Consider the following 18,880-nt stretch of genomic DNA (forward strand, 5'->3'; position numbering starts at 1 on the left):
AGGATCTTGACACCTTCACCATACAAGAGGGTTTGTTGTTCCGAGATCATCTCTTATACGTCCCAGAGGGCCCATGTTGCACCCGGGTGTTGCGGGAATGCCACGACGACCCACTTGCAGGTCATTTCGGGGTCGCGAAAACCCTCGAGCTAATCTCTCGGGGGTATTGGTGGCCACAACCATGGAAGTTGGTCAAAGAATACATAAAGAGTTGTGAGGTTTGTGCTCGCTCCAAAGCCATTCATCATCGGCCATACGGCTTACTATAGCCGCTTCCATGTCCTCGTCGTCCTTGGGCCTCTATCTCTATGGACCTGATAACTGATCTACCCTTGGTCAATAGCTATGGCTCGGTGTTGGTCGTTGTCGATCGGTTTACGAAGATGGCTCACTTCACTCCATGCTCCAAAACCATTTCAGGAGAAGGAATGGTGCATCTACTACTCAACAATGTGGTACGCTTGCATGGACTCCCCCCGATGATGTCATCTCGGATCGCGGACCCCAGTTTGTCTCTCATTTCTGGCAGCGCCTGCTACAAACTTTAGGCATCTCTGTCAAGTTGTCCTCCGCTTATCACCCCCAAACTGACAGGAAAACGGAGCGTGTCAACCAAATCCTTGAGCAGATCCTTGAGCAGTATCTTCGGTGCTCGGTTAGTTACCAACAAGATGATTGGGTCAACTTACTTTCGCTCGCGGAATTCGCCTACAATAATTCTCTCCATGCATCGATTGGCGTCACTCCCTTCTTTGCCAACTATGGTTTACATCCTCGCTTCAACATTTCCCTTCCTACCACTTCCGTGAACCCTTCGGCTGAGGATCGCGCCCGCATTTTGGAAGAACTATATCATGATTTATCCTTGGAGCTTAGTCTTGCTAGTGAACGATACAAGAAGCAGGTTGATCGCCATCGATCTTCCACTCCACACTTTGTCGTTGGAGACATGGTCTGGTTGTTACGTCGACACATCTCTACTACTCGTCCATGTGCGAAACTTGATTACAAGAAATTGGGACCATTCCGTATCATCGAGTGCATCAATTCCGTCGCCTTCCGGCTCGCCCTTCCATTCCACTTCCGGATTCACGATGTTTTTCATGTCTCCCTCCTCGAACCCCATTATGCTTCACAACTCCCAGGACGTCAAGCCCCACCACCACCACCTGTGCAATTGACGACAGGGGAGGAATACGAGGTCGACCAAATCCTTGACTCGCATTGGCACCGTTGACACTTGCAATACCTCGTCCTATGGAGGGGTTACCCCATGTCTGAGGCCACGTGGGAACCATCGGCAAATTTACAAAATGCCCCAGAGGTCATCCAAGATTTTCATCACCGATATCCCCACAAACCAACGGCCGATTTGGGAAGGCGGCGTAGGAGGGGGGATAATGTCAAGATTCGAACTCTTGACACGACCATGTTATAATCTAGTATTATGAGTTAACCAAGATATCTAGTACATAGTTATGTATGTAATTGGTCCTTATTATTTTGCTAGCATCATGTGCATAGTTACTCCCTTGTAATATTTACACTTGGCTCATGCATGCATACCTACATGCTCTATTGTAGATTCACATGCGTGCAACAAGTATTCATGCCATGTAGTATAAATAGAGGAGTTCACCTTGAAGGAATTCAAGGTGAACAACACCAATTTTGGAGTCTTTCCTTTAATACTATCTTCTTTCTTGTCCATTTGGTTATCTTCTTGCTTGTCTCTTGAGCTTATGATCCGTGACAGCTCCCAAGCCCAGTGTCAGTCGGAGTCATTGATGGATGCCCCATAGCATCAGGTGATATAGTTGAAGAGTCTGAACCAATTCATGTAATCCTTGGCAATTTGGCTAGTGTCATCTCATTCAACATCATTAGTAGTCCAGAGCACTCCCTAGTTCTTGTTCTTCCATGGTTTGAGCTACATACCCCAACTATTGATTGGAGAAAAAGAACCATTGAAGAAGTCACAATACAATCTGAGCCTCTTAAAACTCCAACAAAGGATATGACATTCCAAAAGATTTCGACAATCTCTATACAGCAATTACGTGAGGAAGGATGGAAGGAAGACATGTTGGTGTTCGCAGTTTTAACAACACCCACATCGAGCTCACAAGAATCGGGGGTCCAACTACCGAAGAAATATATAAAATTCTCCGATGTTTTTGATAAGGTGAAGGCCGATAGACTACCAGAGCATCGACCATATGATTGCCCAATTGATTTGCAACCCAGAAAAGAGCCTCCATGGGGGCCAATTTATAACCTTTCACCCACGGAGTTAGAGGTTCTTCGTGAATATATCGATGAGAACTTGGCGAATGGGTTTATCCAACATTCAAGATCTCCTGCCGGCGCACCGATATTTTTCATTAAGAAGAAAGATGGTTCGCTTCGTCTGGTCGTGGATTATCGAGGATTGAATAAAGTAACTATTCGAAACCGATATGCTCTACCATTGACTTCAAGCCTTCTGGAACGCCTCAATGGAGCTAAGTATTTCACAAAGTTAGATCTTCGAGGTGCTTACAATCTTGTTCAAATTCGTCCTGGGGATGAATGGAAGACTGCTTTTCGTACTCGCTATGGCCATTTTGAGTATACAGTGATGCCATTTGGTCTCACGAATGCACCAGCAGTTTTCCAACATATGGCGAATGACATTTTTCGAGATTTCCTCGATATTTTCGTCATAATTTACCTAGATGATATCTTGATCTACTCAAAAACTCAAGAGGATCATGATATACACGTTCGACAAGCTTTGCAACGGTTGCGTGAATATGGTCTCTATGCAAAATTGGAGAAGTGCAGCTTTGACCAGCGTTAAGTGGAATTTTTGGGGTACATAGTCTCTTCACATGGCATCTTTATGGATCCAGCAAAGGTTCAAACAGTTTTGGATTGACAAACACCACAGTTTGTGCGAGATGTACAATGTTTTTTAGGGTTCGCAAACTTTTATCGTAAGTTAATCAAAGATTATTCAAAGTTCGTATTGCCCCTCACTCAACTGACACAGAAGAATCAACCATTTGTGTGGAGTATAAATGCAAACTCTGCATTTGAAGGATTAAAGCAAGCATTTACATCCTCACCAATTTTGATGCATGTTGATCCATTGAAGCGCTTTATACTGGAAGCTGATGCATCTAACTTCGCACTAGGAAGCGTATTATCCCAGATTAGCAATGATGGCCAACTGCACCCTGTGGCTTTTCATTCACGGAAATTTGAAGCTGCACAAATCAACTATGAGATTCACGACAAAGAGCTTCTTGCCATTGTGGATTCTTTTCAACAATGGTGTCATTTTTTGGAGGGTTCTTCTCAACAAATCATTGTCTATAATGATCACAAAAATCTAACATACTTCCAAAGTGCTCGAGTCTTGAGTCGTCGACAAGCTCGTTGGGCGCAGTTTTTAACTCGTTTTGATTTCGTAATTCTATATCGCCCTAGGACGCAACAAGGCAAAGCAGATGCTTTATCTCGGCGTTCATATATGGAACTTCAACCAGGAGAGGCCGCATTTGAAAGTCAGAAGCAAATCCTCTTGGGTCCTGACCGTCTACGACTAATGGCTTTTCATGCTATAGACACACCCGAGGATTCAAGTCTTCTAGACTCCATTCGGGAGCATATTGAGACTGATGAATTCGCCCAAGATATTCTGAACCATATTATCCCAGATCGTGCTTCTTGTTCACAATCTCAAAATCCTCGTCAAGACTACAACCAGTTCAATTGGCATGATGGTTTACTTTTTCGACAAAATCTCTTATATGTGCTTGATGGTCCTTCTCAACTCCAAGTCTTGCAACAATGTCATGATACACCAATGGCTGGACATTTTGGCATCCACGAGACTTTGGCGTTAATTTCTCGAAGGTATTGGTGGCCACGACTTCGCCATTTTGTTACGGATTATGTTCATAGTTGGGATACATGTTGCCGATCCAAAAAACCTCGACATCATCCATATGGCTTATTACATCCAATGCCTATTCCTGAGAGTCCATGGAAATCTATTTCGTTGGACTTCATTACGGATCTACCACCTTCCAAGGGTTTTGATTCTATTCTCACGGTAGTAGATCGTTTTACCAAGATGGCACATTTTCTTCCTTGCACAAAGGCCATTACGAGCCAAGAGACGGTCGAGTTACTCATGCAAGAGGTGTTTCGGCATCATGGTCTTCCTGATGATATTATTAGTGATCGAGGTCCCCAATTCATCTCAAAATTTTGGCGGCACATGTTCAAACTCTTACATACTTCTTGCAAACTCTCTTCCGGCTACCATCCAGAAACTAATGGACAGAGTGAGTGCACCAACCAAACAGTAGAACAATATCTTCGTTGTTTTGTCAACTATCAACAAGATGATTGGGTTGATCTATTACATTTGGCGGAATTTGCTTACAACAACTCAGAACATTCTTCTACTGGATATTCCCCATTTTTTGCAAACATTGGGTACCATCCTCGTTGGACTATGCTTGAACATCCCGAACTCCCGACAAACCCGGCTGCTGAAGATCGGCTCACCCGACTCCAAGAAGTTCAAGATATCCTTTTGCACCATTTATGTGATGCTCAAAACACTCAAAAGAAGGTTGTCGACCGTCATCAATGTGATTCATCGACTACGTTTCAAGTGGGGGATCGAGTATGGCTCTTACAAGGTTGCATTAAAACAACCCGACCTTGCTGCAAATTGGATTATCAACGTTTTGGCCCATATGTGATATCTGGTAAGATCAATGATGTGGCATTTCGCCTTGATCTTCCCCCTCATATGCATCTTCACCCGGTCTTCCATGTTTCACTTTTGGAGCAGTACACAACCAGCTCTATTCCAGGCCGTCTTACATCTCCCCCACCTCCAATCGAAGTTTCGAATGGCTCTGAATATGAAGTTGCTGCCATTCTCGACTCCAAGATCGTTCGCAACAAACTGTATTATTTGGTTGACTGGTTAGGTTATACACCTAATGATCGAACATGGGAACCTCTTGAGAATCTTGTTAATGCCTCCGAAATGGTTGTTGCATTTCACAACAAATATCCTCATAAGACAAGTCTGAAATCTTGTCTTCCGACTCGTGGAACTCGTTGTCGAAAAGAGGGGATAATGTCATGACGACATACATTTTGGCCTTACAAGGATTCGAGCCCAAGACGTATTGGTCTATATGTTAGACCTTTAACAATTATACTAACATATATGATGTATAGTTATAATAAATGTATTATTAGTTATTACAAGACATTTAGAGTATTCTAGAACATTCTAGAGTATACCAGAACAATCTAGAGTATTCTAGAACATTCTAGGATATTCCATGATTATATTAAATATCATAAATATTCTAGAACATTCTAGAATATCAATAAGGACCTATAAATAGGTGTCTGTTCATTCATCACAAATCATTCAGTTCAACACCAGTTTGTAGCCCCTTAGCCTACTCTTTGTAATCCTTGCTCACTTATAATATAAACTCTATAAACTCTCTTTCCATTTCTAGTGTTCTTTCTCTCTCTCTCTCTCTCTCTCTCTCTCTCTCTCTCTCCCTCTACCTTCTACTGTCATCTTATTTTTCTCTCTCCTATTCTCAAGTCATGACACATCCCAGACATCACCATGTTGTTCCTGGACGACATCCCTATAAAGGGTGTCTAGAGGACACGAAGGATGAGTCAACCGGAGCGGACGAATGCTAAATGTTTGTTATGGACCACATCTCCAACTGTGAGAAGATACTGCAAAGGCTTGAGGGCGCTCGGCTTACCTTCTCCGGGGAGAAGTTGGCTTTCAGACAGCCAGAGATCTTGGTGGTCGGCCACCTGTGCAAGTCGTACGGCCGGAAGCCATCCCCGGCAAAGGTAGAGGCCATCTCGGCAATGAAGGAGTGCGGATCCATCACAGAAGTCCAACGTTTCTTAGGAGCATGCGCCTTTTACCACATATGGATACCTCACTACACACACATCACCGAACCACTCTACAGCTTGCTGAAGAAAAGCAGGAAGTTCGAATGGGTCGAAGAATACACAGAGGCAGTCTGAAGGGTAAAACGAACGTTGACAATGGCACTGGCTTTACGGAAAGTAGTGTACACACCGGACTCTTCGGTTCACATCACGGTAAACACTAGCCCGACCGGAATCGGATGGGTCGTAACTCAAGAGGATGAGAACGGCACGTGTTTCCGTATCCGGTTCGGTGCGAAGGTATTGAGCAAACGACAGCGAGGATACGCCCAGGTCAAGCGCAAACTGTGGGGTATTGTTTCAGCGGATAAGGTCGACAAGGACTACTTGATCAGGACAGAAGTAATTATAGAGACGGACTGCTTGCCGATTCTCGATATGGTCTCCGGATGCACAACTCCTGACCTGGCCATGCTCAGATGGATTGCGTACATCAAGTCCCTGAACCCAGAAATACGGCACATCTCTGGAAAAGACAACGCCATGGCCTATATGCTTTCCAGAGCAAGGTTCGAGAAGGAGGATGACATGGTATCAGAAGACGAAGAAGTCGGCACAAACTTCTTCAAATCGGCAAGGATGAAGGTAAAAAGGCGGAGCACTCCGTCCCTGAACGAGTTCGATGAGGACGACTACGACGGGGAGTGACTTCTAATCGGGAGATTCCTAAAGACGATGACGAAGGACGCCTCGTTGACTAGGGAGGAAGCGAGTCAACTCCGGAAGAAGGCGTACAGGTACTTCCTATGAAACAGGAAAATTTGGAGGCATCCGAAGTAGCGGAACGACACGCCACTACGAGTAATAGCACGGGCGGAGGATCAAGAGAGACTGATATCAAAGTTCCACGAAAGCTTGTGGTCCGGGCACCGGGGTACATGGGCCACGTTCGAGAAGCTAAAGGAGAAATATTGGTGGCCAGGTATATATAAAGGCGTGCACAACTTTGTGTCAACATGCAAAAGCCGCCAAATGCACTCAGTGGTTCGTCACCGCAATGAGGTGCACCCAACATACCTGTCGGCCGTACACTTCAAATGGATGGTCGACTTGGTAACAATGTCGATGGGAGTAGGCCAGATGCGATACCCGGTGCTAGCAAGGGAAGATCTGACGAACCAGGTGGAGGGTCGAGCACTGACAAACAAGACCACCGCAGTCGTATGCAAATTTCTGATCGAAGATGTCAGATGCCGATATGGGTGCATAGGAAAGATTGTGGCTGACCGAGGAGAGCTGGATCTGGAGGAGGCCGAGGAACTGTTCGACCGGTTAGGTGTGAGGTTGTCCCTCACAACGGCATACAACCCTAAAGCGAACGGGAAGATTGAGCAAGGCAATGGTCCAATCGTAAAGGCCATTGTACGCGCGTGCGAAGGACGAGTCGGCGACTGGCCGAGGCTACTCCCTTATGCGTTATGGGCGAACAGGACTACCCAACATTCGGTGACAAGGTACATGCCGGCAAAACTCATGTTCAGGCAGAAACCCATCATACCGGGGGAGCGGAACCAGACCCAACGGTTGGGATCGAAGGCAACGATTCAGACCAGGAGGACGAGTAACAACTGGCCTCAGAATCCCTCACTAGATTCACTACCCGGCACATACCGGAGGATGTGCGGTTTAGTGGGGGTGGATGTTGTGAAGATTCCGGGCCATAAGAGGAAACATCGTCGAATACACGGGAACACGAGTGTACACAAGTACACTACCCTTTTGAATTAACTTATATGGGAGAGTAACGAGGAGAGCAAATCAAGGAGGGAATCTAGGGATGGATAGCGACGGGTCATTAAAGCTTATGTAACGGTCGCTCCTTGTGGGATAAAAGGGGCAGCCTCAAACTGTTTTAGGGGATGATGTGGAGGAGAAGAAGGGGCGGCCGAACCAGAGACAGGAGCTCTCGCCTCTCTCTTTCGATGGCTCTCGGCTGAAGCTCGACGACCGAACCCCAGAAGTTGAACTCTCTGCTCGTGACCAGAGGTTCACCTTACTGTGTGTGTTTGCTCGAGAGCTCGAAGCTCGGTCACAAGACCATTCCGGTTGTTTCCCTGCGCTTCACGTGCACGTTCTACCCACTAGCATTAATCTACTACATCGTTTTACGTTGCTATTAGACTCGAGACTTTGTCACCGGCTCTGATCCAGTTGTAATCGCATACTGCGCTATGCGCCCAATCGCTTTAATATACCTTACCTCGTTAATCTAAGTAGCTTGCAGTGTCTCTATCTTGTCGCGTCGTGTCGGGCTGGAAACACACAATTCTCTCTCTGCTACTCTTCTCTGTCTACCCACGGTCTCTATGTTCACGCAAAGTTCAGACTCCTTCCCCTCACTTCATGATTCCTTGGTTCAAGTCCCCCGTGGACCTGCCCCATTTCTACGCATCCACGCGGAATACTGCGACACCGTGGTGAATGTTTAACGTTTTATGCGTATAAAAGATATGTGAGGCATTTTCCCATATATGTTTTTTTAAAACAAACATATATGTCAAGAGTCCTTATTTCCCTCTCGTTTACCACAAACTATGTTGGTACGTTACCTAATCTCAAGTCTCATAATTACGATGGCATACGCCAAAGTACAACCTAATGGACAAGCCAAATGAGCCCTCTTTTCGTAGTAGGCCCACGTGGCCCATCTCATGGTTACGTCATTACGAATGCCTTTCGTAAGAATGATCTCATGGTGGCATCGTGTCCATGTAATGAGGGAGGGATGTTGAATATGTGTGTGATAGGAGCAACCTCACATGAAGTGGGTCAAGCCCTACATTCTCAACATCATTGTGGCTATGAGCATTTCATTACGTAACGAAATCGATGTGACCAATGGGGATGTCAACAAAAAAAATTGTTGAAAAAAGGATGGTGACTACGCCATTCTCACAAAAATGTGAGGACGGCCACCAAGATCCTTTCCCCGAATATACACATACGATATAGAAATCACGTAATAACCAATATACACATATGTATATTTATCACATATATACGATCAAATACGTATACACGTGACCACAAATGCGTATATTAAGAAAAATCATAACATCAAATAGCCAACATATTATGAAATCGAGACATGTAATCGAGGCATATAGCCTCTACGCACACGAAACATCCAAAAATAAGGGTTAATCGTAATACGCAATTGAGGTATTGACCTCTTACACATACGATACCAAATGTATATCATTTACATAAAAATCGAGGTATTGACCTCATACGCATATGTAGCATATGTATGTGAACGTAATACGCAATTAAGGTATTAACCTCGTACGCATACAACACTAATCAAATATCAAATATATGTCAAATGAGGTATTGACCTCATACACATATGTAAACGTTTTATACAACCAATTAATTACCGCTACAACATCATTGAATCAACGAAAAACAACACATATTGACCATATACATGATTAGATGGGAGAAGAAAAAATAGAAAAAAAAAACAAGAAAGAGTTGTCGAAGTTCCTTTGTTGATCGCTATCTAGATCAAGGTAGAACGCACGTCGATCGATCACCATCCATTAAGAAGACAAAAACAAATAAAGGAAACATTAGAAACATAAGCTCTGATACCAATTGTTAGAGTTATATTTTAATGTAAGCATATGATAAGGATAAAAGATATATGAAATAAGAAAGGAGAGAGAGAAAGAAGGGTGTCAATCCACCCGACCACCCCCAAGCGAAGGGATCGAGATGGACTCGAGCCTCAATCGGCGTCCCATACCACCATCGTGGCGTCGAGTCGTACCTTGTGCTGGCGCACTCGCTACAAGAGTTGACCCACCACAACGTTAGAGTCTCGATGTAGTCAAAAGATGATGAAATGAGGGTAGCTAGGCCTCATATTTATAGCGATACCCAAGGCCCCCAAGCAAGTTCACACTTGGCCTAATGGGTTGTCTCAATCCCAAGAATTAAAAGTCATCCTCCCCTTCTTTACACTCTCGTTTAACCCTCACACTTATCCACGTGTATAGAATACTATGGTAAATTCCCACCATGGGATATTGTATGGTCATGCCCGTAGCAATCCCCCTCTAGAACGAATGTCTAGTAATCTTTTGAGATAGCCACATCATTGCAAGTTTGGTGAATGCATATTGAATCTCTCCAAAAAAATTTAGATTTAACCTATCTAAGATGGATTGAGTTGTTGAGTCGTCCTATATCGTGTGATCTTTATATCGAGAATATGGCGTGAGAATATGGAAAAAGTCAATTGCAATTGTCGTCTAAGTTTGGCAATCTCACAAACATTTTAGTCAATGAGCAACATATCATCCACATAGAGGATAAGACACAATTTAACTATCAAACATGTCTTTCACATATAGACAATGTTCCTCATTGTTGCTTAGAAAACTCGACTAACTACATGAAATCATTAAATTTTTCAGTACCATTATTAGGGTGCCTACTTCCAACCATATAGACTCTTCTTGAGCCACTAGACTAGATGTTCTTAGTTGAGTGACACAAAACCTTCTCGTTTCTCCATATAAAATTCCTCATCAAGAACACCAAGGAGGAAGGTTGTTTTTACATCTAGTTGAACAAGTTCTAGGTCCTCGATATCTACATTTTCACAAACATGGGAAAAATATCGTTGAATGTTGTATCCTTATCGGAAACCCATCACAACTAACATGACCTTATACTTGGGACGAGCCAAATAAGATGTTTAGTTGAGTTGGAAGCCCCATAATATGCACAAAACTAGTTGTCGATTTTTTTGGCAATGGAACCAAATCCAAGTTAATAGTTATGTTTAACTCTGTTGCTAATTCCCAATTAGCATAATCAAGAGTTGTCATAGATTCTTTGTATGTGGAAGGTTCATTAGGATCTGTGTAAAAAATACTTGATGGATACCTTTCTAGTGTATAAGTAGTTGATTGGGTTTGTTGACTACAGATATGGACAGAAGACTCGTCAAGAGAAGGGTTGTCACCTCCTTGAAGTAAATGTTCAAACTTCTAACTTCTAACAATTTGTCTTGTCTCAAAGGTCCCACAATCTATAACCAATGTTTCCATTAGAACTATAATAGTTGAGAAAGATGCGTTTGCATGAGTGAGACTCCAACTTTCTTCTCTCATCCTTGGGTTCCAAGGCAAACGTTTTACATTCGAAGATCCATAGCTTGCCATAGTTGGGATGTTTGTGAGTGTAGAGCTCTTGTGGAACCTTGAAGTTGAGAGGTCTACTTAGTGACATGTTAAATTATGTGCTCTACAGTGAGTTATGCCATATGATAGAGTAGAATGATCACCATGGAAACATTTCTCTTTTGAATGGTTAGATTCATTTGTTCAACAATGCCATATTGCCCCAAACTATACAACATATGTCACGATTTCATGTCAGATACCTCTTTGTTCACATAAAAAGGTGAATTCATCAAATTTATACTCTCCCCCATTATCGGAACGTACATATTTCAACTTTTGATCCATTTGATTCTCTAACAACCATTGCAAGCCAATCTTGAAAGACAACAAAGACTTTGTCATTGGTTCTCATAAGATAGACCCACACAATTGAGGTATCATAATCAATAAATGTGACAGAGTATGAGACATTACTAAGCAGCTAATGTGAACACATGGTCACAAACAACTGAAGGAACAAATCAAGGGGTTTCAATTCTCTTGTTGTGTTAGCGAGGCAACTTGCATGTTCGTTGTACTAGGAATGCACAAAATTGATGGTCGAAATAGGTGAGTTGGGGAATGTAATCAATATTGGATAGATGTGTGATGTTAGTTTGTCTCAAGTGCATGAGTCTCCCATGTCGTAATGAGAACACCATAAGATCGACCAAAAATAATTCACTCTCCCATTGAGTGACATACTAAGGATACAAGGTATGTACATTGGGTCTCAAGCAAGTATAAGGTTCCCTTTGTGGATCGACCACCCTCTTGATTGGAAGCTCTACCTATCCTCTTGAGTAGTCGTTAATCATATCATTATCTGCGCACAGAGGATCCAATTAGTTATACCTTCATTGTACCCTTTTGTTGTAATGGTGTTTGGGTTCCTAATATATAATATAACCTTTGTCTACAAATGATTATCATAATTAACATAGTGGTGGAATTTAGATGTCATGGAAACCTATTTTCTTTTATCATGTTATCAGGAACTAGATTAGTGTGAATATAACTTGCCCTCCATGACAATCAAGTACCATGAATGAATAAAATTGGATTTAAACAGATGAATTATATTAAGATTATAAATATGACCATGGCCCACACCAAGGTGAAGATAATCAATGACGTATTCAATTAGACAAATTTCACATTGACCACTTGAATAACACATGTGGACTATTCATCCATACACCACTATGTACCCAATGAGACTTCACCAACTCAAAGGCTATGATGATGCTCAAGAAGATTTATCCCTACATCATCACAGGAAGGAGTTCCTTGAAGGGGTCTTTAGCATATATCCAATAAATATAAGTTTTATCTACCCTTGAGTGTAATTGATTGGTCACCTAATTGCGTAATGTGAAGACAATGACAATAGCACGAAAAGAGATTTAATATGCATACGCCTCAAAGGGAATCAATCACATGTTCTATTATTGGGAAATTTCCCCTAGACCAATTGAATAGTTTATGTGGACACAATATACACCCAACAATTGTTGTACCCAATGAGACACAATGGGACTTTGACTTTCAAAAGTGCTATTATGAAGGTTTGTAACTAGATCATCATGCAAAGGAGCTCTTGGAGGTCTTAATATTTCAATTTGACATGTACATTAACTATCGTGGAACATGTGATTGATTCATTGCCTATTAGGTGTATTGTGAAGAGAATGAGAATAACATGAGAAGAGCAATGCCTAAAATAAATGTGGGGTTAAAACTAGTAACAATACCTTATTAACCATGTATCTTGATTTTATTTGAGCGGTTAGGGTCAATATGTCTCCAATTATCTAATTTTCATTAGTATTTTTAGATCCAAGATAATATATAAAAGCAATTCTTACTTGTCTATAAATTAGATCCCAATGTAAAATATACAAGTTTATGCAAGCCATTCTTACCTCTCTATAAATTAGTCATAGAATTGAGACAACACAAGTTCATTCCTCACCATGGATTAGGCCCATCCCATAAATCACAATCGATTCTCATGAATCTTAAAGTTTTATCTGTCCCCCATTACTTAAACTTCTAGACATACTAGCTCTTACTTCTATAGTTGAGGGCATCTACTATACCCAATTCAGGTAAAATTACATAGAAACATCTTATCTAAGAGACCAAATTCATTAAACATAGAAACATCCAACCGTGTACTATAAAATATCTAGATAACTTTATATATCATGTATGCCTTGATATTATAAAGCCCAATACAAGGGTGATTGATTGACAATAAGATTTGTCCTTATTAATCAATCACAAGCCCACAAGAAAATATCACACACCTTTACGATAAGTCGAGAATGGGATGCATCGATAGAGTTCCAGAACATAAGGACATGGTTGATAACACGAAGATGATTACTGCAATGGGAATGAATCCTTGTGGACCATCAAGGATCTTTAATTACTGAAAATGCCAGACAAGCGGGCACCTAGCGGGGAGGATAGAAGGACACGCAAGCGCGTGCACGAGAGGTTGGTCGGGGTTTTCTCTTCGGGCATGGTAGCGGGTGTGAAACCAAAAAAGAACACGAGGAAGAGAAATATCTAAGCTAAAAAAGCCCTCCATTTTATCTACATATATATACATACATGAGAAGGAGAAGTACCTCGATCTCAGGAGATTTGATCGAATCTATTGACTTTAGATTCTTGAGGTTCAGAAGAATCTTTCTTTTGAGCTGGGGAATCTATCGGCACTAACTCGTATCAAATCCATTCATTAATATCAGATGATGATGGCTCGTCGCCCAGATCGACTGTAAGCCTCCTCCTGACGACGACGACGACATGGAGAAGTGGTCGGCTATGGCGAAGCAGGAGAATGAGAAGAAGAAGAAGAAGAAGAAGACGAAGATTGTGGTGAGCTCCAGTAGTGATCATCATCAGAGTTTATGGGACGGGGTGATGAGCATCCTGTCCAGATGGCGTGGCCCGGCAGCTGCAGAGGACGTGAAACCCAATTATGGCATGGCGGATGATGGTCATGGTAATGGTCATTGTAATGGTCATGGTCATGGTAATGGTAATGGTAATGGTAATAGTCATGGTCATGGTAATGGTAATAGTCATGGTCATGGTCATGGTAATAGTCATGGTAATAGTCATGGTCATGGTCATGATAATGGTAATGGTCATGGTCATGGTACTGTCAAGAGCGGGAGCCGCCATTGCGCCGCCTCTGCCGCCGCCAATGGCCCCCCCCACATGAGCAGTGATGTGACCAAGGCCGCCGCCTGGCAATGGCTCCATGGCCGCCGCCATTCTAGCCCTTCCCCCGTCGCTTCAACTCCCCACCATCATCTGAATCATGCTTCCGCCCACCCTGCACATCTTCATCTCCTCCCGCCTCCGCCGCCGCCTCCGCCTAATGGTATGCTTAATCCCACCAGCCTTAACAACGCCGCCATCGATAAGGTTACTACTGATGATGATGTGATCAGGCCGCCTTGGACTGTCAAGACTGCCACCAGCACCAGCACAGCCGGCGATTCCCGCTTCAAATCCGAAGCCATGGATCGAATGATCAGTAACACATATAAGATGCCACCCCCGAATCTGAATCCTGCCAATCTCAGCAAGATCGGTGGTGCGACGCCTGCTACTACCACTTCCATTGATCACGAAATCCCTCCTCGCGATCAGTTGCCATCTCTCTTCGACGATCTGGATCTCTGCAGCCTCAAAGCTCGCATGGTGGAGGCGCATCTCCCTCGCCCATGCCCGCCGCCGCCTGTACGTCGCGCCGCCTCTCGTGATCCCCTTCGCAAACTGCCTGCTACTCCTTATGGCACATCGACTGACGCCTTCCAAAAGATTCTCCGCCATTTCGCCGCCCCATTCAAATCAGGTCAAAGACCAGGTACTGCAGGATCGAATTGTAATCCCCGATCTGCAGGACGAGGAAGACGTGAATTCTCACAGCACAGCCATGGAGCCAGCTATGCCGAAGATGGCGACGCAGAGATGGAGGAGCAGGATGCGCCTGAACAACAGCATTACCATCACTACATTTATCACCATCACCATCATTATCACCATGGCCGACCTGCTAGAGACGAATTCACTGGCTCTGACCTGAACGACGAGGAGCATTATGCAGAGGCAGCATCAGTACTGGAGCTTGATTATGATGATTATGGGAGCTCAAGGATGAGCTCGGGCCGTGCGAGTAGTCGAAGCTCAAGCCGCCCTAATAGTCATCGACCCAGGCGGCATTCAGGCAGCGACTACGTTCAGATGTCTCGGAGAAGACCGGATCTTTTCTTCCATGGGACTACCTGCGTAGATCAGTACGCCAGTGGCGATCTTGCAGAGCGTAGCAATTTCCCGCCCGAATCAGAATCTGCGCGATCAGAAATCGCTGCCATGGATCCTCCGAGGTGCAGGGAACGTGGAGGCGGAAGTACTGAGGAGGTAATTATGGAAGAAAAGGATGATGATTATGATGCGCAGATGAGTAGCAAGCAAGGACGAAGCCGACGCCATTCACATACAGAATACAGAAACGATCGGCGAAGATCGCTCTCATGGAGAAAGATTGTTGATCATAAGATGATGATGGAGGAGGAGGAGGAGGAGTCGAGACAGAGCGGGCCATCGTCATCGTCGTCGTCGTCTTCATCCTGCAGGAGGTATAACGTTAGTGGCGATGGTCTGCAGAATGTGGGAAATGCAGGCGATGGTGAAGAAGGAGAAGGAAGAGAAGCTATGGCGAGACGCCGTGAAGAAGGGCGTCGAAACAGACGGCACTCTGCAGACGGACTGCCACGGCAAAGCGCCGTCAAAACGTGACGCCAATATTATCGTCATTAACTATATACATATGTATATTATATATATTATGCTTTCTTCCATTATTATTATCATCGTTATCTTCTTATCATTATTATAATTTATTGATATTACGTTATAATTATTATTATTACTATTAGTCTATTACTATTACTATTACTATTACTATTATATGCTATTACCATTATCATTATCATTATTATTACTACCATATTTATTATTACCATTACCCATCGCAAACTAGCTTTTACAAAGTTATTTAGATTTTTTTTTACTTCACAAAAATCTATTTCCTTTACAACTGTCAACAACCCCCACCCAACAACAACTACATGTCCATGTCCAATGTCCCCCCCACCAATGATAGGATGTTCATTGTCCACGCGTAACTCTGTAAATGCGCCCGCCCGACATTGAGGATCAAAGGATCAGAAGAGTGTGGCTACCGAGAGTGCTCACTCGATCGTTTTCGGTAACTATCCATGTGCATTGATTCATCCGAGTAGAAAATGTAAAAGGAAAAATATGGCCTTTTCTTTAGTATGAGGATAGGAAATTATTTTGAGAGACATGAAAGTACGCGTGTAGCTTTTGGAAAGCGTTTCGTAATCATGATGAATGGTTGCGCAAAGTTTTTATGTGGACAATGAGATTTTGGAGAATGTTTCTTGTCTTGACGCTATCATCCCTTCACATATGAAAGACAGTTCTTTGGGATTAATAAGATTGAGACCAATTTTCAAAACCCTCTCTCTAAAATAAAAAACCTAAATTTAGTGTGTTTCTGGCCATTTATACTCCAAATGAGACCAAGATTTAAAAAGGTTGCATAGAGTGGATGCTTTTGAAGCTTGAAATGGTATGAAGAATAGAAGAATTGGATCATTGAGAAGAGTGTAATGTTGATCAATGAATGTAATTTGAAATATTATATTTCTATGAGATGATATGGGTTTATGGAGGGTTTTTCTCCCTCGTGTATCACACAATCTTCTATAATATATTATGTGGGCTGAGTAACTATTTTTATCATGGCAAGCAATGAAAAAAATACATGGATGGCATTTTCTATGACAACATGTGGATTTATTAAAAAGCCTTTTGAATTGTTGGACAATTAACTAAAAATTGAGGATACTTTTGTTGTAAATGAGGCGGTGGGGATTATGATTAGTTTTGTGGGGAGAAGCGGGAGTTTTGTTGAATATGGTTGAACTTTGATGTACTTTGTTTGCTAACTAATGTGAAGTAGTGTTTTTTTGGTATAAATAAATAAATAAATTTAGGATAAATTGTCAAAAGCACCCCTCTTTACTTTTCTACTTGGTCAAATAACCTAAACTTTTGAGAGATGGTTAGAATACCCCTTCCTCCATAACAACAAAAATGAAACTTTTGGCACCACAATTTCAACATTATTCTAGCACCTTTCTTGCCTCTTATCACCACCACCATTGATTCTAAAGCACCGTATGAGATTTTTTGAGGTATTTCTAGAGGCATGCTTGCCTTTTCTTCCCTCGACAAACATACATTGTCTTTCCTCAAAAATTATGGCATGTTCAATACTTCTTCGGATTCATCAAGGCTTAATCTAATAGAATAGGTTAGCTCTAAACTCAATCTCATCAATGTTGTTATTGATATAGAAAAATACTTTTTCACTTCTTAAATCGGTGATGGAATTGGCAAGAGAAATCTAATTTGATTCGTTATTTGTGGCGGTTCCGATATGTGAAATTAGTGCAATTCGATAGAACATTTGTCATGGAGTCTAATAAATAATTGGGTTATAAATGAACTTCTTTAACTTTTTTGGCAAGGAAATATATAGAGAAGTTTAGGGAACACAAATTCTATAATTTGACTAATTTAATCAATTATTTTCGTAAAGAAGCAAGTGTCACTAGTTTGTACACAATGGATTGTAATACCAATGAGATGATCATGAACATAATCTATGGAGATCATAAAAAGGGATAGATGAAATTACCTGAATTTTGTTACAATTTGAAGGACAACAATCTACAGAGTGGAATTGTTATTGACGATTTTCAAGGTAAATTTTATAGATAATTTATTGCATATAGGGTTTGTTTTAGTGGATTTTAGAGTTTGCAAAAAAATTGTGAGATTAGGTGTGACTTCTTTTTTTACCTATAAGCATCGTGAGCATTTTCTCGCTCTTAGTGTTATGCTACAATCTACACAAGGTTTATTTCCTATTATTACCTTTGTTGTCATCTATAGTGAGAATGCATAGACCTAGACATGGTATTTGCAACATTCTACACAACTGTTTACAAGTGAATACATGCCTTTTCCCTCTAGGCAAGATTGAAGAAAAATGCGACAACAATGAGTTCTTACATTAATTTTTGGAGCCAATTGGTGCAAAGACAATTATTGAATACAAGGACTATGTTGTATTCATGACAACAATAAATCATGCAACACTCGGTTTGCAATTGGAAGCCACAATACCAAGTAACTAGGCTACCATATACTTTCATGACAAACACTTTGGGCAATTGACTTCGAACATAGCAAAGTTTTGTGATTTGTCCATATTGCATGCATGAGAAAAACCCGTCAATATTGTAATCATTGTTAAAAATCACACATGCTTTTGATGACAAAATTCTACAGAATGGGTAATGGATCTTAGGGCTACATAGGAAAAAATGAGGCAAAAAGGCATTGAAGAAGAGAAGCACACCAATCCAATAAACAACCAAGTTCGAAATTGTCATTCCAATAAGATTGACATGTTTTGTAAATACACACCACTTGGAATCATAGGTTGCAAGCCAAATCATAACATTAAACTCAAGTAACATTTTTGTTTTGTTTTAATAATATATGTA

The sequence above is a fragment of the Azolla caroliniana genome, unplaced genomic scaffold, assembly GCF_043228905.1.
Source record: "Azolla caroliniana isolate FFs.n. ecotype wild unplaced genomic scaffold, voAzoCaro1.0.p SCAF_4, whole genome shotgun sequence".
Taxonomy (NCBI): domain Eukaryota; kingdom Viridiplantae; phylum Streptophyta; class Polypodiopsida; order Salviniales; family Salviniaceae; genus Azolla; species Azolla caroliniana.